The sequence below is a fragment of the Plectropomus leopardus genome, chromosome 1, assembly GCF_026936395.1.
Source record: "Plectropomus leopardus strain MGB_pleo_1.0 chromosome 1, ASM2693639v1, whole genome shotgun sequence".
NCBI lineage: Eukaryota > Metazoa > Chordata > Actinopteri > Perciformes > Serranidae > Plectropomus > Plectropomus leopardus.
In genome coordinates this window covers 19,108,007-19,132,103 of record NC_142176.1, presented here as the reverse complement: position 1 = coordinate 19,132,103, position 24,097 = coordinate 19,108,007, and the positions used below count along the sequence as shown (strand labels likewise).

The following is a 24,097-nucleotide window of genomic DNA, read 5'->3' as shown; positions in this document are numbered from 1 at the left end:
GAGTTCTCGGTTCTGATTGGTTTGTTTATGGACGAAGCTCATTTAAGTCCCGCCCACACCGGAGGGGGTAAACAAACGACTTTGCGTGAAGAAGGTGCCTCACTGTCCGCTAGCAAACAAGACAAAAATGCCTAAAAACTGCGTTGCGGAGGCATGCGCCACCAACAACAGGGTGAGGAATCTACAATGAAGTTTGTCTAAACTGTCGAACCGAAAAAACTGCGCTTTTTTGCAGTAAAACGTGAAGCAGCAGCCGCCAGATCACAGCTGAAGTTTTGCTAATCTGGCCAGACAAACTGGAGAGGTTGAAGCTAATTTAGCTATGTGATGCTTGTTTTGATCTTTGTTAAGTTAAATGTCGATCGTACCTGGATTAAATAGTTGTAAAAATATCAAAGTATGTCACTACTGGCCATTCAGTTGAATCATTTCTCCAAGAGAAACGTGGTGAGGGGAGGTAACGCAGAGATAGACAGACAATATTGAGTTTGTTAGTGAAACTTTTCGTCCACATGGGGTGCTAAAATATTCCTCTGTCTTGCTGAAATTAATGAGTTTTGCTAGCTGTGAGCATTTTGGTAATGCTACATGCCCGTGGTTATATAACAAATCTTTTTTTTTTTTTTTTAATTTATTTATTTTTTTTACAGATCATCTTTCTTATGTAGGTATTTATGGGAGGATTCAGGGACAATTTCAGCAAAGATGATAAAAAGTTATTTTTTTGTAAATATTTTCAGCTACAAATTTGAAAATAAATTGAATAAATAAAAATGATTGTGATTATGTTGACAAATATAGCGATTGCAATATGAGGCGCACAAAAAAAGTGATTATAATGTCATTTTTATTTTTTACTGATCATCTTTTTCTTGTAGGCTATTTATGTGTGTACGCTTTCAGCAAATATGATAAAAAGTTCATTTTTATAAATGTTTTCCAACCACAAAAAACAAAGTAACAGATTGTGGCTGTGTATTTACTGTTGTATTTACATTATTAGCAAGACTTCACGTTATGCTAAATAAATACATGAATAAATAAAAAAAATCAATGTGATCATTTTGACAGATGAAAAAAGATATATAAATGATTATAATGTGACTTTTGCTTAGGTCTGCACCAAATAAGAATGACTGCTGTAGCACTACGATGCTTTATTCATGAGGCACAAGGTAGATTTAGTAGTAAAAAAATAAAAAATTGTTCTTGATCCTGCTACATCTTTGGTTTGTATGTTGTGACATATTTTATATTTATCAAAAATCTGCAGCTCCTGTGTTTTGGATATTGCATTAGGCCATATTGTGATTTTGATTTTATTTCAGTTAATTGTGCCGCCCTAATTATTCCCACATAGAATATTATGAGTGAAAAGTATTCGGTGTTCAATATGTTTTTGCACTATGACCTTCTCAGACGTGGATGGAGAGCGGCAAAGAGGATCCAACTGAGAGCAAACAGAGGATTGTGAGCCTTCCTACCGCTGAAATGTCACACGCACACAGAGGTTTCTGAATGAACTACGTGTCCACAAGCCAAGGTATTTATAATGTGATGTATGTTTTCTCCTGAAAGGTCACTCATGGTAATCCTAGTGTTTTATAGGATTAGCAAAATCCTCTTTTAGATTTTCCTTTCCGTCTTCACCTGTTGTGACATGAGACTATGATAAAACATTTAATCTTTAATATAAAATAGTGATAACTTTGTAAGGCTGCTAGATGTTTTTCAGTATTTTGGAAACTTTACATCTGATCTTTATAATGGCACAGAAAGATGAGAAGGTTAATGCTTCTCAGTAACTACAGTTTAATCTATTATTCCTTCGCTCCTCCTGACTGCATATTGTCTTGTGTATTTTCCAGATTGATGATGTTACAAAAGGTGCTCCTCAGACATTAATTGTGGGTCCTTTTTTGTTCACCATTTATAGAAATATATATTCTTCCATTTCAAAGATATGGATTTAATCTCTGCTATGAGTGATGCATTGAGCGTGGACTCAAACGATGGACACTGAAAGATGAGGAGACAGGAATGTAATGGGAGTGAATGTATAAAGGCAGTGGAAATGGAAATGCAGGCCTGTGGATGCTTGGGCTGGTAGCTGGGAAACTAGGGCTAAAAGCGAGGAAGCTGGAGCATGAGCTGAGGCTGGCGACCGGACTGATGAGACAAGGGACGGGAGACAGGGACCAGAGCCAGAGCAGATGGAACTGCAGGGAACAAGAAAAAGGGGGTTAGGCACGGGAAAACAGGCAAAAAGTGAACACGATAAATGCAGATGAAGCAGCTTGAAGCAGAGTGCACTGACAGGAAGCTGAGACAACGATCTGGTGATGTGTAGATGAAGACAGGGTTCCCACAGTCATGGAAAACCTGGAAAAGTCATTGAATTTCACAATTACATTTTTTAAGGCTGGAAAAGTCATGGAATTTTGTTGTATGTGCTTAAGTTGTCATCTTCAGTGGGTAACCTTTCAAGGTAACATAACGGCAATTGATTTTCTGTAGCTGTCGACGTCACGCTGCTTTAGTATGGGTTGGTGTGTGACAGTGTTTTTCTAACCATCACTTACTTTTTAAAAAAAATTTCTCCCGGCGTTCCCTCTCTCTTTCCTCATGTGTTGCCAGCTAGCTCAAATTATATTTGAATAGCATTTGAATCTAATGTGTTTGAAAAACGGCCCCGCAAGAGGGGTAAGAAAAACATGTTTTTATTATGCGTTCTTGAAAAGTCTTTAAAAAATTTAAATTTTGTGCATGAAAATGTCTGAGAACTGTTGAGTTGGTGGGAGGCATATTTAGAGGGAAACATAATATCAATACATTGGCATCTTACTCATTAATAAAAAAGAGGCAAGCGTGTGGTATCATCTTGGGAATATCTTTGAAAACCATAGTTCAAAAGACAAACTCTCATTGAGTGTTTTGATGATGGTGGAGAGTGTAGTTTAAAATGTTGGTCCAAAATTTGCCATAGTCATATGGGTTGAGATGTGCTGAGTGAAGGCCACGGCAAATGATTCACATCTTTTTTTATTGTAATCAAACCATTTATTGTCACGTGAGGAAGCATCTGTTAATGTCTTCTCATTTATTTATTGCTGTCGCCCAGCAGCAGTGTTTTTGCAGTACCACATTTCACCACCAGATGGTAACATTTTGTAACAGTTAAACACCAGGTCATGGTCCTTTATAATGGCATTTCACTCAAACAATATATTTTAAGTAAAATCCTGCACTGATCAAGCTGTAATGACTTTTTAAAAATCATGCTTTTTTCCATTAATGCAACTGCTAATAGCTTTGAGTCTCCACAGAGAGTGTATGACCACATCTTCTTAATGCAATGACCGTGTTATATTGATATTTAGCTGCTGCCTGAGTGATAAGGACTGAATAATGCTGCAGCATTCAGTTGATGGTATTGCACAAGAGTGGTCATGTGCCATTGCTTTTATTCTATCCACACCGGATGAAGATAGCTGAATTATTATTATTTTTTAAACACTTTATTGCTGCAGTTAACAAAGATGTCATTACGTATGCTGTTTCTCATATTTAAAGCATTTGTACAATATGCATATATTTTTGTAGTGAGAAAAAAATATGAAATAAAGGTAGAAAAATAAATAGAAAAAAATAATAAAAATTAAAAGAGGAAAAAAGGAAGCGGGATAGTATGATTGTGCATATCCACCCATATACATTATTACCCTTATTTTTAGTATCAAGCAATATTTAGATCTGGTACTGTTTCATTTAATGTTCAGCAACGAGAAATGTTTGTTGGAGTTAAATTCAGTCTGCTACAGGAAAAAAAAATAATTTCAGCTGTTATGTTGTCAAATCTCAGTTGCCACAGTCTGTTCTGGCTTGTCGATCCCCTCACATATTGGACAGCAGTTTTTGGCGGTTTGTAGACATCGGCACCTCTGCTTTATGTTCTTTTTGTCGTCCTCGGTGGGGTTGTCTGCAGGTCAGGCGCTCATTGCTGCCACACAGGCGCACACACAGAGAACCCGTTGACTCCTGTTTATGAAGCCCATAATGTAACCTTGTGTTTTATAACAGCGGCAGCCTATTAGGGGAGACATTGCTGTACAGCGGGATTGCAGGTATAACTAATGGGCTATGCTTGTTTGAACTCTGAGAAACCGGAGAGGCTGTCACTCTGTCACGAAAGGGAACGGTACAGGATGTATCTGAGGCTGTTAGGGTGCACGCTCACAGGCATGCTGTGTAATATTTTGGTCAGTTTGCCTGCACATATACCGTTATTGGATTGAGACCGAGTTCCTTCACAACATACAGTAACTGGTTGAGAGGGGGTTCACTCTGTTGCCATGACAACAACAAAGCCACACCCTGTTTCTTACACCCAACCCCCCAACGTGCTCTGCTCTGAACAAAGCACTGAGGAGAAGGTCTGGGTGGTGGTTCATGCAATCAGGTTTAACATGCACAGAGAGTGGAGGCAAAATGAATCATCTGTCTGTTGTTGATTGACCTCATTGTTGAACATCTCAAATGCTATTAGTTATTTATTTTCCTTGCACGAAAAAAATGCATAATATTATCATATGCTGCGTGTGTTAATCATTCCATTACCAAAACATTAGGTGGTATCTCCTCTAAGGATTAAAAAAAATCAAATCAATGTAGTTCTGAAACAACTAGTTGATTAATTGATGAGTGGATTAACGTACAATGAATCCACAACAATACTGATGATCGGTTTGTGTCATTCATTCAACAGAAATGCCACTCTCTAGATCAAGCTTCTCAGTTGTGAGGATTTGAGGCTTTTATCAGTTTTTTTGTCATTGTACCTTCTTCTAATTTAAAACAACAACTAGGTTTTGAGGGAAATGTAATGCTTAATAACGTTTTCCATTAACATAATGATAATTAAAATTAAAATTATAAAATTATAATTCCCTAAATATTGATACTAAATGTAAAGCAAAATGTTCACAGAAAACAAATTTCAGTTGTCCCCCAAATTCTCTCCAAATCTTGCAATATAGTGTCCACACATAGTGACTACAGCATTATTTTTTTTTTTTTTTCACCTGTTTTTTTAACATTTAACTGAAATCGTGACATTTCCCTTATCTTTACCAAGGCGTCTTTGTTGCCTAAACCTAAGACAAGACTCTGGATGTGAACCTGCAGCTATGGTGTCGAGATCTTGCACTTTGTACAGTCGTTAACCTCCCCAGTGACCTCTTTCCAAAGCCTACACAGTACATGAATGTAGTGCTTTGTTACCTGAAAGAAACTGATCTCTGATTATAATTCAGGCAGTGATTACATTGCCTCAACTATGTGATTACGAAAAGTACTTAAGTAACATACAAATGTAATTTCTGGGATACAGTTGCATTGTAAATTTCGGATTTGGGGTTGTGGACTGAAAGAAGCAATACAAAGATCTCACATCATTAGACGTGAAGAATTTTCTAACTAATTTTGGACATCATCATCAATACGTTTTTTCAGCCCTAATTAAATGGAGTTCTGAAACAGCTAGTTAAATTACTGATTAGTTGAACGACAGCAAAATTATTTGATCTATGGTGTCCTTGTCATATGATATATGATATAATAAATGAAGTAATTCCATTTTCAGGATTGTTTGTTGTCACTAGATGTTTTATGCACTAAACAATTATACTTTTTTTTTTTAAATCATCAAAATTCCCTAAAGATAGTTATTGTTTGCTTCAGCCCTAATTAAATGTCCGTGTTGTAACCTGGGATGTTATTATCATAGTGCATTCATGCTCCAGCTGTTACATTTTACATGTCTCTTGCTCTTTTCTTTGACTCCAGCCTATTGTGTGTGTGTGTGTGTGTGTGTGTGTGTGTGTGTGTGTGTGTGTGTGTGTGTGTGTGTGTGTGTGTGTGTGTGTGTGTGTCCTCTGATGTCCAGGAATAATTCACATAATCTGAATTATGTAAAAATGACAGGATCTGTCCTGTTCCTCCCCTTTGTTTTCTGTTGTGCTGATTTTGTCCTTTCAGCTTCCCTTCTGCTGGACAGCGTAAATGGCCTGCGGTGGCAGAGCCGGCTGCCCGGGGCTCATCCATCTCCCCTCTGTCCCTTGTGATATTGTTCCATTGTGTGGCCGTAGCCTAGATTATTGTATTGCCATTGTTGTTGCATTATTGTTGTTGGTGGCAGCATGTTTCAGGGATACAACTAACAATCATTTTTGTTTATTCATCTGACAATTCATTTTTAGATGAATAAATGACCCTTGGGTCTGTAAAATGTCAGAAAATAGTGAACAATGCACGTCACATTTTCCTAGGGCCCAAAGTAGCCGTTTTGTTTCACTAGTTTTGTCCAAACAACAATCTGTAACCCCAGTGTATTTCAGTTTAGTATCATAGAAGAAAAAAAAAACAGCAAGTATTCACATTGGAAAGTCTGAAATCAGCGTGTTTTTGGTGTTTATGCTTAAAAAACTTAATTGACACGTACATTTTTGAATTAATTTCTTCTTAAAATAGCAGTGTGTAATATTTAAGATGATTTGGTGGCATTTAGCGGTGAGGATTGCAGATTGCAACCATCTGACTATTCTCCCGCTTATAATACCTTCAGTGTTTGGGATGTTTTTATGAGGAGAAATTATCCACAGAGGTCCCTTCCTCTCCAAAACAAAGGGACCAGGTGATTAAAACAAGTAAAAACACTGAATAATGGAGTTTCACGAAACAAATCAGTGTTTCACCGACACTGTCCAGCTTTTTGCAGATGGGCCTCTAGCCCAGCACCTAATGTTTGCTCACCTTTTTTTCTCTGATAATTTAAGATGCAGACATTCAGGAGGTTTTTGTTTTTTTTTTTACTTAGAGCTGAATTATCAACAGAGGGTTTCTCCTCTCCAAAACAAATGGACCTGGGGATTTAAACCTGTAAAAAACACAGAATTAAGCTGTTTCGTGTTAAAAAAATCTTTTTCTGGCGCTGCTCTTTGCAGAGAGGCTGCCAATTGTGGTGGCAGGCGCAAAAACAGAATGGACCTATCTAAAGCCAGCGTTTGGCTTGTTTTTTCTGTGTTACTGTGGAAAGATGTATTGATGCACAGTGATATCAGCGTGTCGTAGGTATTGGCAGATATTGGCTTTAAAATGAAATATCGGAATTACCGATATCACAAACCAGTATTTTTTCTTTATTTATTAACAAAGTGAACAGGTACAAAGCATCACCCTAATTTGAAGTATTTTTCTTATTTTGCACAAGAAATAAATATTACATACATAGAAAAGCATTGTATTTTATGTCTCCATCTGCTGGTTGGCGGTCATAATACGAGTATGCATAATATGATGCTAATTCCACTACAGAAGAGATCTGATGATGACTAAAGTTTTGTGGCAAAATAAATGACTGGTATATCTATCGGTATCAGTTATTGCCCAAATAAACTGTTATACATCAGCATGTTGGATTTTGGCAAAAAAAAAAATCAAATATCGTGCATCCCTAGAAACATGGTGGTGCAGCGTATTGGACTCTGTGGACAGTGTAGATATAAACGTCTCATTCGGACGTAATGAAAACACAATAATTCTTATTTCAGGTTATTATACACCAAAGAAAACATACTTTGTATATTATTTTCCATTTTTGCCGATATATCCCACTAAATCCTACCAACTGGACCTTTAATAGACGTATCGATTAATTGGTTTTGTTTCAGCTCTGCTGTGTTGCTATAGTAGTAAAATCTGATCACCATCAGGTCGTCACATAGATTTGTCTGTTTTGATTTTTATCACTAATGAAGTGTGATGTGACTTGGATCTTCCTGTTAAGCAAGTTTTCGGTTTGTCTCGGCCTCCTCTGGTATTTTCTGCAGTTGTGCTACATGCGGTATGTTTTAATCAGGGGTTTTAGTGAAGCGAGGGCTACATTCACAGGGGAATTCAAACGGACTCTACATGAATGTAATCTTTATTGTTCACTAAAAAGCACAACTAATGAGCAGCACGATTAAACATTTCACAGAGACAATTGCACAAAAGCAGGAAAACACTATTTTTAATTATTTCTTAGGACTGTGGAGACATTTGTGAGGGATGAGCCACAGCAGTTCTGGATCAAAGAGATCCAGCGCTCCCAGACGATCTCAATGACAACTAGTGTCTTTATGAATTGCTGCTGGCTTTGAGTTTTATATATTTACTGCTTCCAGACATCGCCAGATGGCCAGTCAGCATTCTCATACAGCACTTTGTCAGTGAGATGGAGCAGCAAACCTCCCTGGACTTATATCATCGAAGAGTTATAGAAGAGCTGATTTGCTATTTGTGCCGATCTGTCACCTTAACTTGCATTCACTTTAGTTATGTGTTAAATGAGCAGTCTATTATCTCCACATCTCTCGCTCTTTCTGTGTCTCCCCATCAAGCCGAACCAACAACATCAAAGGAGTGTGCTTCAAATCGCAGGTGTTGAAGGATTAAGGCCACCGCAGGATGGGGTTTTATTCTCAGCCTCATCTTTGATCTAGTGTCTCTTTCACTCACTTGTGTCTCTAAACGGTAACATGGATCGGCAGCCCGGAGTATCCATCGCTAAACTGAAAACATGGAGTGTCATTCTCACACAGATACATTAAGTAGGAGGCTGCAATTAGGAATTAAAAAAAAATAACTCGCAGGAGTTGCACAAATGTGAACAGAATCTGACTGTAGAAGGTTTGGAAACAGGGCGATATGAAGATATATATATCTGTATCTACAGAGATTTCACCACACTGTTTATGCTTGCTAAATATCCTTTTAACATCTCAGTGTGAATAAGGTCATTGGAAGCATTTGACAGTATTACTTCGTAGCCACGTTAGTGACAGTTTGGATGACTGTCAGGTCCATTCTGAAATATTTCAATAACTGTTGCCATCAAATGTTGTACAGATGATTAATCATATTGGCTTTGGTGAAGGGCAATATGTTATGTTTCAAAATTGAGTGGGACACAGGATGTGCGGGCATAGACTGTGTATAAAGATGGATGACGCGTCCCCAATACATACACTGTAGCGGTTAATCATGGTGGAAAATCCCAGTTTGGCATTTCGGCCATAGCAATTTTGATTTGTGTCCATATTTGGATGAGAGGGCGGAGTTGTGGAGGAGCGAGGGCTGGATCTGACTCACAGACTGTAGCTTAACAACTAACGTAACAACTTGTGGACAGCCTGTCACTCAAAGCGGTCACACCCTTAATTATGCATAACTTTAAGCTTTTTTATAAAATGTAAGCGGGTAGTATAAAAAGATTTACCTCCGTTAAGTTGTCATGAATGTTGAAATTAGTTATAGAGACCAAAACAGATTTTTTACCCTGCTGTAAACATGCTAATTTCTGTTGCAAAGTTGGGCATGTCAGCATGGGTGTCCATTGGGATTTGATCTCTTCTGGAGCCGGCCTCAAGAGTTCATCAGAGGAACTGCAGTATTTGGCACGTCAGTGTTGCCCTGATTTTTTTCAGCCCCGGACGTTGACGCGTGTCTAAAATGTTAAATGCAGATGATGAATAGGGTAAAGATGATACCTGCTTAACATCAGCATAATAGCATTGTCACATGCAACATTGAAGTATGCAGATGTAAGCATTTATCTCAAAGCATAGTGGTGTTAAGTGCAGTCTCACAGAGCTGCTAGCATGGGTTTTAAACTCATTATATGATCTTCCCACAATGTGATGAAGTTCTTGATTTGGCCGGTATTTATTTGCCGAATTAGTAAAAAACAACAACAACAAAAGAGGCACACTATTGCTTTTATACAAAATTATTCACAATATCCAGTACATTATTTGAATATTATGACATAAAAGATATAAGATTTCATGCATATAGCACATACATAGTCGGGACCCGTCATACATTCATGTTTCTTGTTTTACTTTAATGGCAATCTGTGTTTGCTATTACAGGTAACCTCAGTCTTTCATTGCTGAAACTTAAGCACATCCACCTGCTTATCTTTCCAGCTTGTCACTGTTGGTTTATTATCCACGTTTCAGCTGAATTACACACAGCCAAATAAGGAAGCTATGGTAACAATAGTGTGATAATTAATGTAATGCAGCCTTCTTTATGTTGTGTTAAACAGGAAGTAAGGTGTAGGAAGGCAGCTGCTGCACACTGTTAGCCACTGAGAGGTGTTGTCTCTGTCTGTCAGACCTGCAGAGAAAGTGTGATACATATTTAGGCTAAAGCTCTTACATCAGTCTCTGCGAGGCGCTTTGATTTTGAACATGAAGCTGCTTAAAAATTCAAACTCATTTTGCCCTCATTGAAAACCTTTAAAACACAAGTATTGCAAAATACAGCAGAGAACTTAACACACCAGTTAAAGCAAAATGCTGCATTGAGATGATTTAAGTATAAAAGTTATAGCAAACACACTCGCTGTGGTACTTTTAAAAATTACACATTGATCAAAGAAATTGTATCAAAGCCGCTGTGTAAAATTCCTCTTACCGAAGAAATCTCAACAAGTGACGGTCATCATGATACTCTGGCAAATCTTCACCCTCCTTACCTCCTTAATCGCACAAAGAGCTCAAACCAAATTGAATGTGAAAATGTCTAAAAATGCAAAATATCTTGTTGAAATGTTTGTTCACAGCTCTGGGAACTCACGCTTGCATCTCGGTGAAAGTGAAGCAGAGGAGACAAGGAAAGTTTTCCAGAGTGACCGGTCTGGTGCTAGCTGTAGGCTCTACGCTGACCTTTAACCCTGGCTGGGTCACCGTGGTGTGTTGGTGTGCTGAGGAGGGACAGGAGGGTACATTGCTCCCCAGACCGTTAAGAAGCCATGGAGGGAAACAGCTGAGCAGCGCCTGACAGTAGGATGAGAGGAAACGTCGCAGGCTCCGCGGGCTCACCTTTAGGGGAACACACTCACTCTTAGGCCAGGGTATACTGTAGACTCATACATGCATCACGTTCATGTGCACATGCATGCACGTGTTTGTACATCCGCAAGGCTGCACAGAGGTATCGTTTGGGCAACACACAGAGTGAAAGATGAATCTGAACAGAGGACACCTGCGAGACAGAAACTGCCAACAGAATCAAAGTTTCGACGGACCGCAGAAAAGTTTGTGTCTCACCAAGGACTGTCGTGCTGCTATGCCAGACCATGTGTGAATGTTATTTGCCCTCTTAGTTGCTTGGGTCCACGATGAGTCATCTTTTGGAGTTTGGCATCAGTAAGAAATGGCCGTACCCTGGGGTTAACACCCCGCTGAGCACCAGCCATCAAGATTAATGACCTGACTTCCTTTTCTCTTTTCCCTTTCCTCCCATCATCTTCTCGAACTGTTGTGTCTAACTGTCGTCTCTGACTGTGCCCTTTGAGTTTATGAAGCGACATTTCATCCAACTTTTTACGTTTTTTCCTCCGTGGATGGCAGCGGGAGAAGCATTTATGTCCTTGACTTAAAGTTCAGATGGCATTTTGAGAGTATTAGGCCTCAGCCAGCTGCTCTGACAAAACATAGCAAAACATTTATTTAAACGCAAACAGTGGTGCGTTAAACGCCCCGTTGTGTTACACAGGTGCACTGCCTTTAAATATGGCAGGAATGAATTCAATTCAAATGGGATTTATTGGCATGGGAGACATGCTTTTACATTGCCAAAGCAAGCACCTCAAAGCTCATTGCACACCATTTGAGAAACATGCCGTTCAACCTGGAAACTGAAGCCGTTCTTAGCACACCGTTTTTTTTTTGTATTGAATGTGTCTCTGATCTAGCATCAGTTTGTGACCTTTTTTTATTTAAGATTTAGAGATAGGACAGAAGATCAGTAGCTTGAGAGGGGGAGAGAGAGGGGATGACATGCAGCAAATGGCCGTGAGCTGGAATCAAACCTGCGGCTGCTGTGGCGAGGACACTGCCTTCATATATGGGGTTTACTTTATCCACTGAGCCACCGGACACCCTGTGACAATTTTTCAAAAGGAAACAGGATTGTCAGGCAGGACATAATGTTGGGAGGAATTCGATGTCTCTCTAAATTCAGATGTTTTTACGGGTACGTGAACGCAAAACAGGCAGAACTTGTCATGAGTTCTTTACTTTCTCAGCAGCAGTTTGAGAAGTTTGAGTTTGGATAATTGATCCTTCCTCTCAGTCAGAGTTGATCAGATTGCTGGACGAGAGGAGGAGCTTCAGCAGCGAATGAACTTTCGGACCCAGCTCGACGAATAGTTAAGTTTCACTTTCACTGGTGTTTGCCACTCCGACTGTGCCTAGAACAGGCTCTGAGCGCCCAGTGCAGTGAATTAACATACAGTGTGTATGTTTCAAAAATATGTAGCGGAAGATCTATTATCTGTGGCAGGCCTCCACAAATAAATAAATCTACATTTTATACATTGCTATATTGTTTATTTTAATATATGACAATAATGGTCATATTTATTATGTCCATTTTTTAATTTAAATTTTAACTGCATAGTAGGAATGAATAAGAATAAATGTCAAATAAACATAAGAGTAAAATGTACAATATCCTCCTATGTAGTGAAGTACAAGTACAAAGTAGCATAGCAAATTATCATGTGATGTAAAAGTACGTTTATTTACTCAAGTACTTAAATAAAATTACTTTCCACCTGTGACCAGGATCCCAGGAGAATGTCATCATTGTTTACATCCAAATGTTATAATCAGTCACTGTGGTTTCTCTGACCGACCCATAATTGTATGTGTCTGGACATCAGCCAGAGGCCTGTAACTATTACAGCACTAATGATTAATATCCACTTTAATGTTTAGAAAGTGTTCTTCTTATGTTAACAAAGATTACATACAACATCACTTCAACACAAACTGACTGAAGTGTCAGGCTTTTACATTTATCATGAAACGATGTAAACATAAAGCAGTTGTGAACAACTTAACGAGTATTAATGGACGTCTGGCTTTTTTCTGTGAGGCGCTCTGGCCTGGAGAGCCGTTTCTTCACAGGATGATCCTGTCTAAACACAAGCCCGTTCTCTTCTTTCAACACTCACAGACACACAACTTGTTTTTTGGCAGTATCTCTCAAACTTCTGTTTTCTGTCACAGGAAACGAGGGACAAACCTCAACTCTATCTCTTCACTAATCGGCCTCTGCCATGTCATTTAATTAAACTTTCTCCTTTGTGTGAAACTGGTTCAAACATTGAGCAGGCCATAACAGGATCATTTACAGTCATAGCTTCAGAGGCAGCAGACAAGCTTTTATCGCGTTATGAAAAAGGAATGCCCAAAGCTTACATCAAGACGAACAGTTTAAATATATGCTCTGGTTTGTATAAGGCTGCTTATTTTATGAGTTTTCTCTTGCTTGCCAAGGCAGAATAGCAGGAAGGCTGAGGCTATCATTATTGTGGCAAATTCTAAACTGTTGAGACTAATCTGCCAGTTTGTGTTACTGTTGTAGATCTCCGCTAAGAGGCAACTGGAGCGGGCGAAAAGCTGACTAGAGTTTTACAGAGAAGTGCGCCATTTGGTTAAAGTGCTTCTGACTGTTGCTGTGCGTGCCTCCGTAGGGCAGGAACATACAATGTGAGTCACTCCACAGTCAAAATCTCTGACTGAAACGGCCCGCTGATTTACCTGAGGTCATGTATGATGTCAGCAGTAACCTGTCACTCCAGAACTTTTTCCCTGATGATGCTAATGATGATACAGAGGCTGATAGCCCCCCAGTAAGGACGACTCTTTGTTGACATTTTACTCTTTCACTAATAACGGAGGGGAGGGCTGCAGCCATTTACATTATGGATTAACGTCAAGGTTATTTTTAGATTAAAGGATTAGTTGGACATTTTGAAAAATATTCGTATCTACGTTTTTGGTGAGAGCTAGATGAGAAAATCGATGCAACTCTCGTGTGTATGATGAATATGAAGCTAACAGCCAGCAGCCGATGAGCAGAGTGGATACGGCCGTCCTTTTATCACTGAAAATGTTGCCAGGCAACAAGTGAAGTAGGGGTTGACTGATATTGTTATTTCAGGGCCGATACCAATACCGATTATTTGTACTTAATGAAACCAATAACTGATATTTGGAACCCATATGCACTGACAATAAAAATAAAAAAAAATATTTCTGTCAAAATTTAGAATTTGGAATATAAAAAACTAGAACACAAAACTTTGTTTGAATGCCTTTGGCAAATGTTTAATCAAAACAGAAACTTTCAACAACATATAGAGCAAGTTCCCAGTAACCTTTTTTATAAAGTTAAATTGAATTTAAATAACAAATTATAAAATAAAAATGGCTCCCTGAGGTTTTACAAAGTAAAAGTTCCTCCCATGCTGACACTTTGTTTGCAGGTATTGCAGACTGCCTGTAATATGCACACTTTTACATTGATTACTTTCACTGGAGAGCATTAAAATAAAGCACAGATACAGATAATCGCCGAAATGCCAAATATCGATTCTGATAATCTGTCGATCCCTAAAGCGACGAAGACTGGGCCATCCAAAAAAATAGTCCAGCGCTATGTGTAGCACTAATACCACATCTTTTCATTTTTGCAAGGATTAAACAAAAAATTTATAAAAAGTGTTAATTCATCAGAAGTGCTGAAGGCAGATTTTTTAGAACTTCTAACAGAGCTAGTTTAGGTTAGTTATTTTCCCTGTTTTTTAATCTTTATGATAACCCAAACTAACCAGCTGCTTGCCATAGCTTCATATTTACCATACAGACACGAGTGTGAGTGATCTGTGGTATTGAAACATGCTAGTCTCAATAGAGAACAATGTGATGTGTCTCTAATTGCTTTTTTGTCTGACCAACAGTGCAAACCCATAATTATTAAAGCTAGAGAAGGCAGAAATAGTATTTTAAAATACACCCTTTAGCTCACCTCTCTGTCCTAAGCATCTTACAGCAACTCAGTATTTCCCATTTGCTGATTTATTTAATCTTTTTTTATTGTGGAGTCGTGCACAGCTCACTCACACAGCCCCCTCTTGTCCCACTCTCTCTATATTTTTAACAGAACACAAATGAGACACGATTTAGTGAGCTTACCACACCACCATCCCTTCGCCTCACTCCCCGCTGCTGTGAACTGCTTCCCCGTGAGGAGTTGGGAGACAGACCTTTGGTTGGTGACTGTAGCGGCTCAATTTTGGCCAGCACAAACCCCTTTAGAACCAGATCCAACCTGTTAGACGGGGAGAGAGGACAGCGGGGAGTCGGGGCTGTCCAGTCCCCTGGAGCTGGAGTTTGCACTGGCTGGATTGGGGTTGCTGTAGCTGCTGACTGGGGGTCGGTCTCCAGAGCTGCTGCCTGCTCTCTTCCCAGTGAGGTGGTCTGTAGCAGTGGGGAGTGAGGCGGAGGACACACCAGGCTCCAGCTAATGTCAGCTACATAAACGTGTTCATGAAGCTGCAGCTATGAGCCTTAAGCTCCGGTTAGCAGAAGGCTAAACTAAACTTTCTGTCTCCATCTCTGAAACGCTTTGCTCATACTGACACGTGTGTTATCTTGTTTATGTCAGACGCTATTACAATCATTTTGTTAAGTCCATCTTTCTTTTTTGTTGCTTTGCAGTGAAGGCAGGTGTTTCCAATGCTGGAATAGCAGCTTGTATGCAGGATTCGTCACTATGGATTGAGGCTTTCACCTCAGGGACACACCCCCACATCTCCAGCCATGGAGCAGCAAACAGGAAAGCCCTCTCTCTAACAGACAGGTAAGCTATCATTCAGCCTAAGTGAAATGATTGGACAGGCTTATTACAGGCCTGCGACAGCCACAGATAGTAGATTATTTTCCTCTTTGTTCCAGAGCATTTCATGTATTGATTGCTATCAGGTTGTGTAGGGAATTTCAGCAAATGCTTCTAAAAAAGTTGCCCACCTGAACTTTAGATTTTCAGTGCAGTAAAAAGAAAAAGCAGAAATTCATTCAATTTAAATTGAACTAAGAAACGTTTTTTGCATGATAAATTACTTAAATGAATAAACAATGATTATAATCGTCTGCAATTACTTTCCTGTAGATTGACTGATCAGTTAATCAATTAACTGAAGCTTTGGAGTTTGATTTTAGTTTATCTTCTGTGCTAGTTGTGGCAGAGTGGATCAGTTACATGCTCAGGAATTTTCTAATCTAATCTCCATGTGTTTAAGGGGTTTAGAGAGCATTTACAAAGCTGTTTTCCAAGACAGCCTGTGGGAGATACTGCTCAAGTCATTTTGTATCTGTTCACACAGAATGACAGCGATGTTTGCTTTCTTAGCGTGAAGTCAAAGACATCCAGGATAGGCAGCGGACTCTTGACAAGAGGATTCTATTGACGTGTGGAGATAAGAGACGTTACGGTGGCATCTTTGCTATTTGTGGATGATGTTATTCTGGCTTTACTGTAATCTTCGGTATGTACTGGGGTTGTTTGCAGCCGAGAGTGATGCTGTCAGGAGGAGAAATGGTGCCTCGGAAATTTGACTTGTCTTATCCAGCAGCTACCCTGAGAGGAGACTTCCAGGTATCTAAGGAGCTTATACATGAGTGAGAAAAAGAGTTCGGACAGCTCGGTCCTGTGTGCTGTGGTTGTCAGGAAGTCCATCAGTGTGATGGATGACACCTGTATTGGCAGACGTCTCAGTTATTCACTGTCTCTCTTCTGTCCTCCACCAAAATACTGTAGTTTTCTTTTAGGTTTGGGCGTATGCTGCATTCATGTTATATCACAGTTAACGTAATTACACATTTCCGACTTGTTCACATCAACATGCCAGTCATAATTTCTAGAACTAGGACCGAAAAGGTCTGAAATGTTTAGCTTAATAATGATAATAATTTATCTATGTTGCACCTTTTAAAACAAAGCTACAAAGTGCTTTACAATAAAAACATTAATAAATCTAAAAAATATGCACACAGTATAAAACAGGATAGACATCATAAAATAGTATTAAAAAAATAAATCAGCAGTTAAGAAAAAATCAAGCAATAAAAGTGACTTTTAAGAAGAGATATAAAAAAGGCCACTAAATAACACAACAGTGCCTGAAAACTAAACAAACGTTGCCTCTGAATGGATGTACATTAGTGTTTTATTGTCAGTGCACAGTATTTTTAACCCCCACACAACCAACCCTGCAATCGTACTGCCATCTTCAGTTTTTCGATGATGCTGATGTAAACGTAGCCATAAACACGGGAATCTTTTTCAACACTACCATCTGTCCCATGTGGCGAGTGTTGCATTATACTTGAATCTGCCACTCCTGTGTGAACTCCAAAAGCTATCGATGTTACACAATTAACAATTATTTAGTAAAAAAAAAAATCTGATCTGACTTGTTAAGAAAGCTTGTGAGGATATGTTTGTCATCTGATGCTCCTCAGCAGGATGTTGGTCTCACTGGGTCTGATAAAATCAGTCATTCAGTGGAAACTTGTTGTGGAGCAGATGCTTCTCCACAGTGAGAGTGAAAGGGTGACGTTGTTTGGCCATCTGAGGGTCGATCCTTTACTGAATTGATTACACCCTCCAGCTCTTCTGGGAGCAGATAAGAACCTCTAGAGAAAACTGGAAGAAGATAAAATACATTTGGGCTGCACCTGACCTGCATGTGAAGCTAGGGATTATAGAGGAGATGGGTGGGTAGATGTGTGGATGTTGTTTGTGGGAATGCCAGGTTAAATGTGGAAATACAAATATGGAGAGATCAGTTTGAGCTGTCTTTGGTTACAGCTGTGTGTTGTTTTTCCTTGGTTGAGATTCTTCACAATTTGAGATCTAAATCTAAATTCTTTTTCACTCCTCGACTTTGCTGTATTTTGTTGCATCACTCGCATCAGGCAGCTGTCGTCCCCCTGTCTGAATCAGACTAAAATACATGTACCAGTCTGCTCATCATATCAAAAAGGCTTCCAGCAAGCATGGTTTCTGAAATCCAAATTTACCTTCCTAGACATTTTGAGAGAGACCATATGGTAGTCACTTCTGGGCTGCTGAACACCACTGAAAATGTTTTATTTCTTATTTCACACACTTTCTATCCTTTATGATACCTAATTGTGTAATTTTACTTCACCAAATGTTTATTAAAACTAGTCAGAACCATGGAGAGTATATAAAGATGGACAACATGGCAGCTTCCCCAAAGTGAAACCAACACATCTAGATCGCCCCCTGGTGTCTGGCTGCAGTATAGGTCAGAAACCCCGCCCCCTCCATGTTAGTGAAAAACCAGCAGCCTGTTGCAACAACTTTGTTTTAGTTCAAACTTACAAATACAAATACATTTACAAGCCTACAAATATTACTAAGTTTTGATCTATGCATTACTAAAACTCATAATCTGGCCTTTCTTTCTGAGTTTATTTAGTTTTGAGTGCTGCAGCTCTGCAGCGCTAATAGCACTACTTCTTTCTGTGATGCAAATCAGCATCACTATTTGTCAGCGACACTGCATGTCAGGTACATGAATATTTTACTGTGTATGATCAATGCATCACTCTGAATAGCACTTTACACACAGACGGACATTAAAGTTGTTAAACTAGATTACTTCTGTGTGGTCGAAATGGAAAAAGTTGACATATATTAATTATTTAATTACAATTGTTTTTTGTGTGACCTAATTAGCATACTGATTATATATATATATATATATATATATATATATATATATATATATATATATATATAATATACATTTTTAAAGATATTTTGGGGGGCTTTTGTTGCTTTTATTGGATAGGACAGATGTGGTTTGAAAGGGGGATAGAGAGGGGATGACATGCAGCAAGCCGGACTCGAACCCACAGCCGCTGTGGCGAGGACACAGCCTGTGTACATAGGGTACTTGCTCTACCAACTGAGCCACCAGGCGCCCCTGATTAATTATAATTTAACGAAGGCATCACTTTGCACTGTGTCAACCACTGATCACATCAGTATATAAAAAGATTGACAATCTACAGAAGAATCTTTAACTGATAAAGAAAATCATCACCCTCACTATAATAAAATTCAATCTTTGGGCATTTTAAATACAACATAAATTGTCTCTTGTGAGCATGAAACCTGCATATGTTTTCACAGATCTCCATTCACACTGGCACAAGGGCAAGCATTTATTATTTCACACCCAGGCTGTGCTCTCTTGTGTTGCAGTTGTTGGTTCAGGTTACCTCTGCCTCTGGCAGGAAGTAAGCCTGCTGTGACCTTGACCTTGGCCCTGCAAATCTGCTCAGTGCAGCAGAACCTCTCTCTCTCTCACACACACACACACACACGTATGTACTCCACACACTCATCCACTCCTATATACACTTTATCATGTTGTATCCAATATTTTTGCGCATTAAAGCATTTTTTGGGCATCATAATGCAGTAGAACAGTATGGGGTTTTAACCACATGCACGACTTTAATGAAAGTATTTGATGTTCAAGAAGGTGAGGAAGGAAGGTAAAGACAAACCCCAGCAGACACATAATCTCACCGAAATTTGAAAATGACAAATTGATGCCTGCATTTTAAAACCAAAGTCTGTGTAATCAAAGATCCAAGTGTAAATTTGAAACAACTATATCAAACTGACTTAAAATTGACTTAAATGTCAAAATGTTCACACTCACATGCCCATCCTCACTGATGACACTGACTGTCCTAATGAGGACGCTATGATTAGAGCTGCAGTGATTAATCGAATAGTTATTAAAGTCTGCAACTAACTTGCTGATAGATTAATTGGTTTGAGTTATTTTTTTAAGAGAAAATAATGAAAATTCTCTGATTCCAGCTTCTTGAATGTAAATATTTTCTGGTTTCTTTACTCCTTTAGACAGTAAACTGAATATATTTGTGGTCAGATTAAGACATTTGAGGAGGCAGCCAAAGGTATAATTAACAAATGTTTATACAGATATAATATTTTAGACACCACTGGTGTGACTTTGACAAAACTAGTATTTGAGATAAATCTGGCTGCCCAGGGCAGACTGTATCATAGACACAGGAAGTCATGTTTCACTTGTTATTTTTCTTGCAAGACATAGTTTTCCAAACACTCCATATTTATCAGTATTTACCTTCAGACATCCCAGTGCCAGGCTGCCAGTGTAACAGGCTTGTTTGTGTACCTTGGTTTGCGTGTCGCTTTGTTGCACATCATGGCTGAGAAGACTGCTCCCTGAGGAGTGTGTTGTTCTCCAGAGCCCATCGTCTGTGTGTAGGAGTGAGTTTTAAAGTTTATGTTATATAAGAAATGCATCACGCAGTTCAGCTATAGCAATAAAAGGACTCCAAGATGCACGCACATACAGTGGAGACACACGGGCGCTGAGGCTTGCACACTCTGTCCAGTGGACTTTCACAGGACTCTTTGATCTCTCTCTTCTCGTGTTGCATTTGTGACATGCAAGCCGACTGTCCTCTCTGCGGTTTGGTTTTCCTCCTCACCGTTAATTGGCTGCCGAACCACAGACTGTTATTACTTGAGAATATAAAGTACAACTTGTGTATGCTGTGTCAGTGTTGGTTTTTTTCAGTCCACCCTAAAGAGAATAACAAAAAACATATACAGCCAAAGCTTTTTTTTTTAGTTATTTTGCTTTGCACAACAGTTTCACTGAACTGTTAACACAAAGTTTGACACAAGGAGGTTCAGGGTATATGCAGTTCAGTCAGTAGATGATACAGCTAATCGTTGACCAGAAGACGCAAACATGAACAGAGGCTTACAGAGCTCAAGTGTCATATCATGCCCAAATATCCATATCCATTTCAAAGCCAGTATCCCAAAATGTATCCTGCTATGGTAAAGCTGTCTCTCGACTTAATAGTCACGTACAGTTGGCTGTGACTGTGAGACCACATTTTTTAATAGACAGCAATTAGAGTGGTGCAGGAATTAGTCCTAAAACCCGGAAATTAGTTAGCATTTTTAGCACTCCCCGTTCCCTCGTCTGGAAGTCGATGGCTTTTTGGTTGGAAGCCTGATATAAGCTCTGTGGTTCACACAAGCTTAAGAGACTTTTACGTTTTATTTGACAACATAAAATACATCAGAAATTCCCCACTGTGAACTTTGAAGCTTTTATTGCTAACAAGCGGCAAGATGGAAATACAGAACGTGATTTCGCCAAATGCGGCTTTGTATCCTGCTGGTGTGGTTGTCGAAAACATGCGACCGTGGTGTAGTTTTTTATAGCCTAACATTAGCTTTTTACCTATGATGATTCAATTTAAGCATAAAAAACATAAAAGTGGTGTTCATTTGAAGATTATCTTGCTGAACAAAAAGTGAAAGTATAAAGAACTGTTGTTTGTCACATATCTCATTGTCTGCTATAATCCAAAATCCAGTGGTAAGATCCCATAGGATTTTTGTCGAGGGAACCAGGGCAACGCTAACTGTCATCTCTGCAGCACTCTAGTGCATCAACAGACAAGTCAGACTTTCATGTTTTGACTGTCGTAAGCTTCCTTTTGCACAGATGCACCGCAATTTTTTTTTCCTATGAACCTGTTATTTTAGCTTTTGGTTCTTACAGTTAGTACCCATAACACCACCGTTATCATATAAGCCTCATTACTCTTAACTACTACTCTATGACTATTTTTTCTGTAGGACACCATTGTATTTGTACTTCTACTTACTGTAATACTTTGACCAGAAACCTAAAAGTATTGGCATGTTATATTTATCTTAATTTTAACTGTCTTTATTTTTATTGATTTTACATCAAAGCTTTTGGTCAGAGATCTTCTTTAAGCACATAAAGTCCCCGGTCTCTGACGGAAAGCCTGCCTTAATAAATGATTACTGCACAAATATTAGAATTTGAATGTTTTTCTTTAATTTCTAAATATTTTTTGTCAGCACCAGCACTTCCAACAAAAGTTTATTGGCAAGAAGTTATCTCTGACTTTATTTAAAATCCTTTCAATCAGAAAAACAGGCAGTAGGATACAGCACATTTACAGCAGCAGATTGGCACTCTTTGTGCCTGGTTTACATAAATGTAGGCATACACAGATGGTATAATATTCTATTTTCACCCTTTGCTGTGATTGCTGTGATAAGATGCACAACGACAGCCTTCACAGCACACACATGTGGGCAGCATGGCACCACCTACAGCACTGCATACACATTCACAGTAGATTACATGTATGATTAGAAGACGAAAAAAACATCATGTTGCATGTTGAGGATTTAAAGGGGCAGTGCACAGTGCAAAGTCAAAAATGCAAGTTTTTCCTCATACTTGTAGTGCTATTTATCAATCTGTTTTGTTTAGGTGTGAGGTTGCCGAGTGTTGGAGAGATGTCTGCCGTCTCTAAAATATAATGGAATTATATGGCACTTGGCTTGTGATGCTCAAAACGCCAAAAGATACATTTGAAAAACTCAACAACAATGTCTCTTTCCAGAAATTCTGGTCCTGTTACTCAAGATAATCCGAAGACCTTGTGAGCAGTTTCATGTATTTTTCTTTCTACCGAACTACACCTACCAACTGTATCACTGTGCAGAAGGAGGCACACATCTGCTGTCAGCTCATCGAGCACTACTGCGCTAGCTAGAATTACAACTCAGCCGAGGAGACGCCATTAATGTTTACATCTCAGTCCACAGTTATAAATACTACACTACACTACAGGTAAGAGGGGGGGAACATAGTATTTTTGGTTTGTGGGGTGAAATTCCCCTTTAAGTTAATTCATTAATAATTATGCACTAAAGAAAATAAATAGAGCAAATAAAACAATGATAGTGGAATTCAAACTGTTTCTCTGATACATCCAAAAAATCATTTTAAAAAAATCTAACTACACTGTCTGACAGAATCACTTATAAAAGCAAGTATTTGCTCTGTCAACCTGCACTAAGTAGCAAGAATCCATGGATTGCCAGGCATTGATTTTGCAGAGTCATTCGGCAGATGTTTAACACCCCAGGAGTGCTGTTTGAAGGTTGATCCAAGGGGGTTTGGACTAAAGACTGAGGAGCTTATCCCACAACTCGTCTATTACTTTTTCTATATTCCTTGTCTTTCTTTCTCATACTGTCCGGATCTTCTGTTCCTCCCAGGAGCAGTATATTGATTTTTAAGTAACGAGCTTTCATGACTTTAGTGTGACTTTTATTGCACTTTGTCTTTAAAAGTCAGATATTGTAGTAAGTTGTCTCTCTCGTGATTGAATAGTGTCTGACAAAGAACCAAATACACACACACACACACACACACACACACACACACACACACACACACACACACAAAAGTATATTTAAACCCTTCACTACCCATTGCTACATCTGCAGGACATTAGCACTACGCAGACTTTAAACAGACTGTTAATATTATTAAAAGATTCATGCTGACATTTAGGTAATTTTCTAAATTAATGCCCCTTTTAAAAAAATAGGCATAATGCTCATTCTGGCAGTCTAACAATGCAATAAATCCTTGCAAACTTTATGTTCAAATCCATTGCAAGGGCCTACCAGTCAAAACAAGTCCATTTGTTTACAATTTGTTTGATTTACAACGTCTAATAGACTTTGAATTGTGAATTTTGTTACCTTTCACTGTGTCGTCACATTTTTGTAACCTTTATTGTTAACATGTAAATATGAGAGATGTCAACATAATCACATCCCTACTCACAACTTTTATTCTGCATGTTTTGCTTTGTAAGCAAAAGCCTTTACTAAAATGACCTTTTTACAGCCTTTACATTGTATCTTGATGCAGAAAGGGTCAGCAGAAGGGTTGGTGGTTAGACTTAGGCAACAGAAGTGTTTGGTTATGGTAAGAAAAAAGTCGCAGATGTGACTAAAAAAATACCCAGCTTTAAGTGGCACAAATGCAGTGGTGAGAAGAGAGCAACAGTTCAGTTGAGGCAAATAAAACCTTCTTGATTATGGTTAGGAAAATATTGTGGTTAACGTTAGGTGACTCTGTAAGGTTGGTGGTTAGACAAAACGTCTTGGTTAGGGTAAGGAAAAGATGAAAAAAAAAAATGCTTTGAGTGGCACAAACGCTTTTGTTGGTCTCCTG

The 24,097-nt window shown here is 38.8% G+C and overlaps 1 long non-coding RNA gene across 1 annotated transcript; it reads left to right on the top strand.

Annotated features, from left to right (window-relative positions):
• Window positions 1–79: 79 nt before the first annotated feature.
• On the top strand, window positions 80–15,756 carry LOC148190399 (uncharacterized). Its single transcript, XR_015777455.1, has 3 exons — window positions 80–172; window positions 1,420–1,543; window positions 15,621–15,756. It is a non-coding gene; the product is annotated as an uncharacterized LOC148190399 (long non-coding RNA).
• The last annotated feature ends 8,341 nt before the right edge of the window (window positions 15,757–24,097 follow it).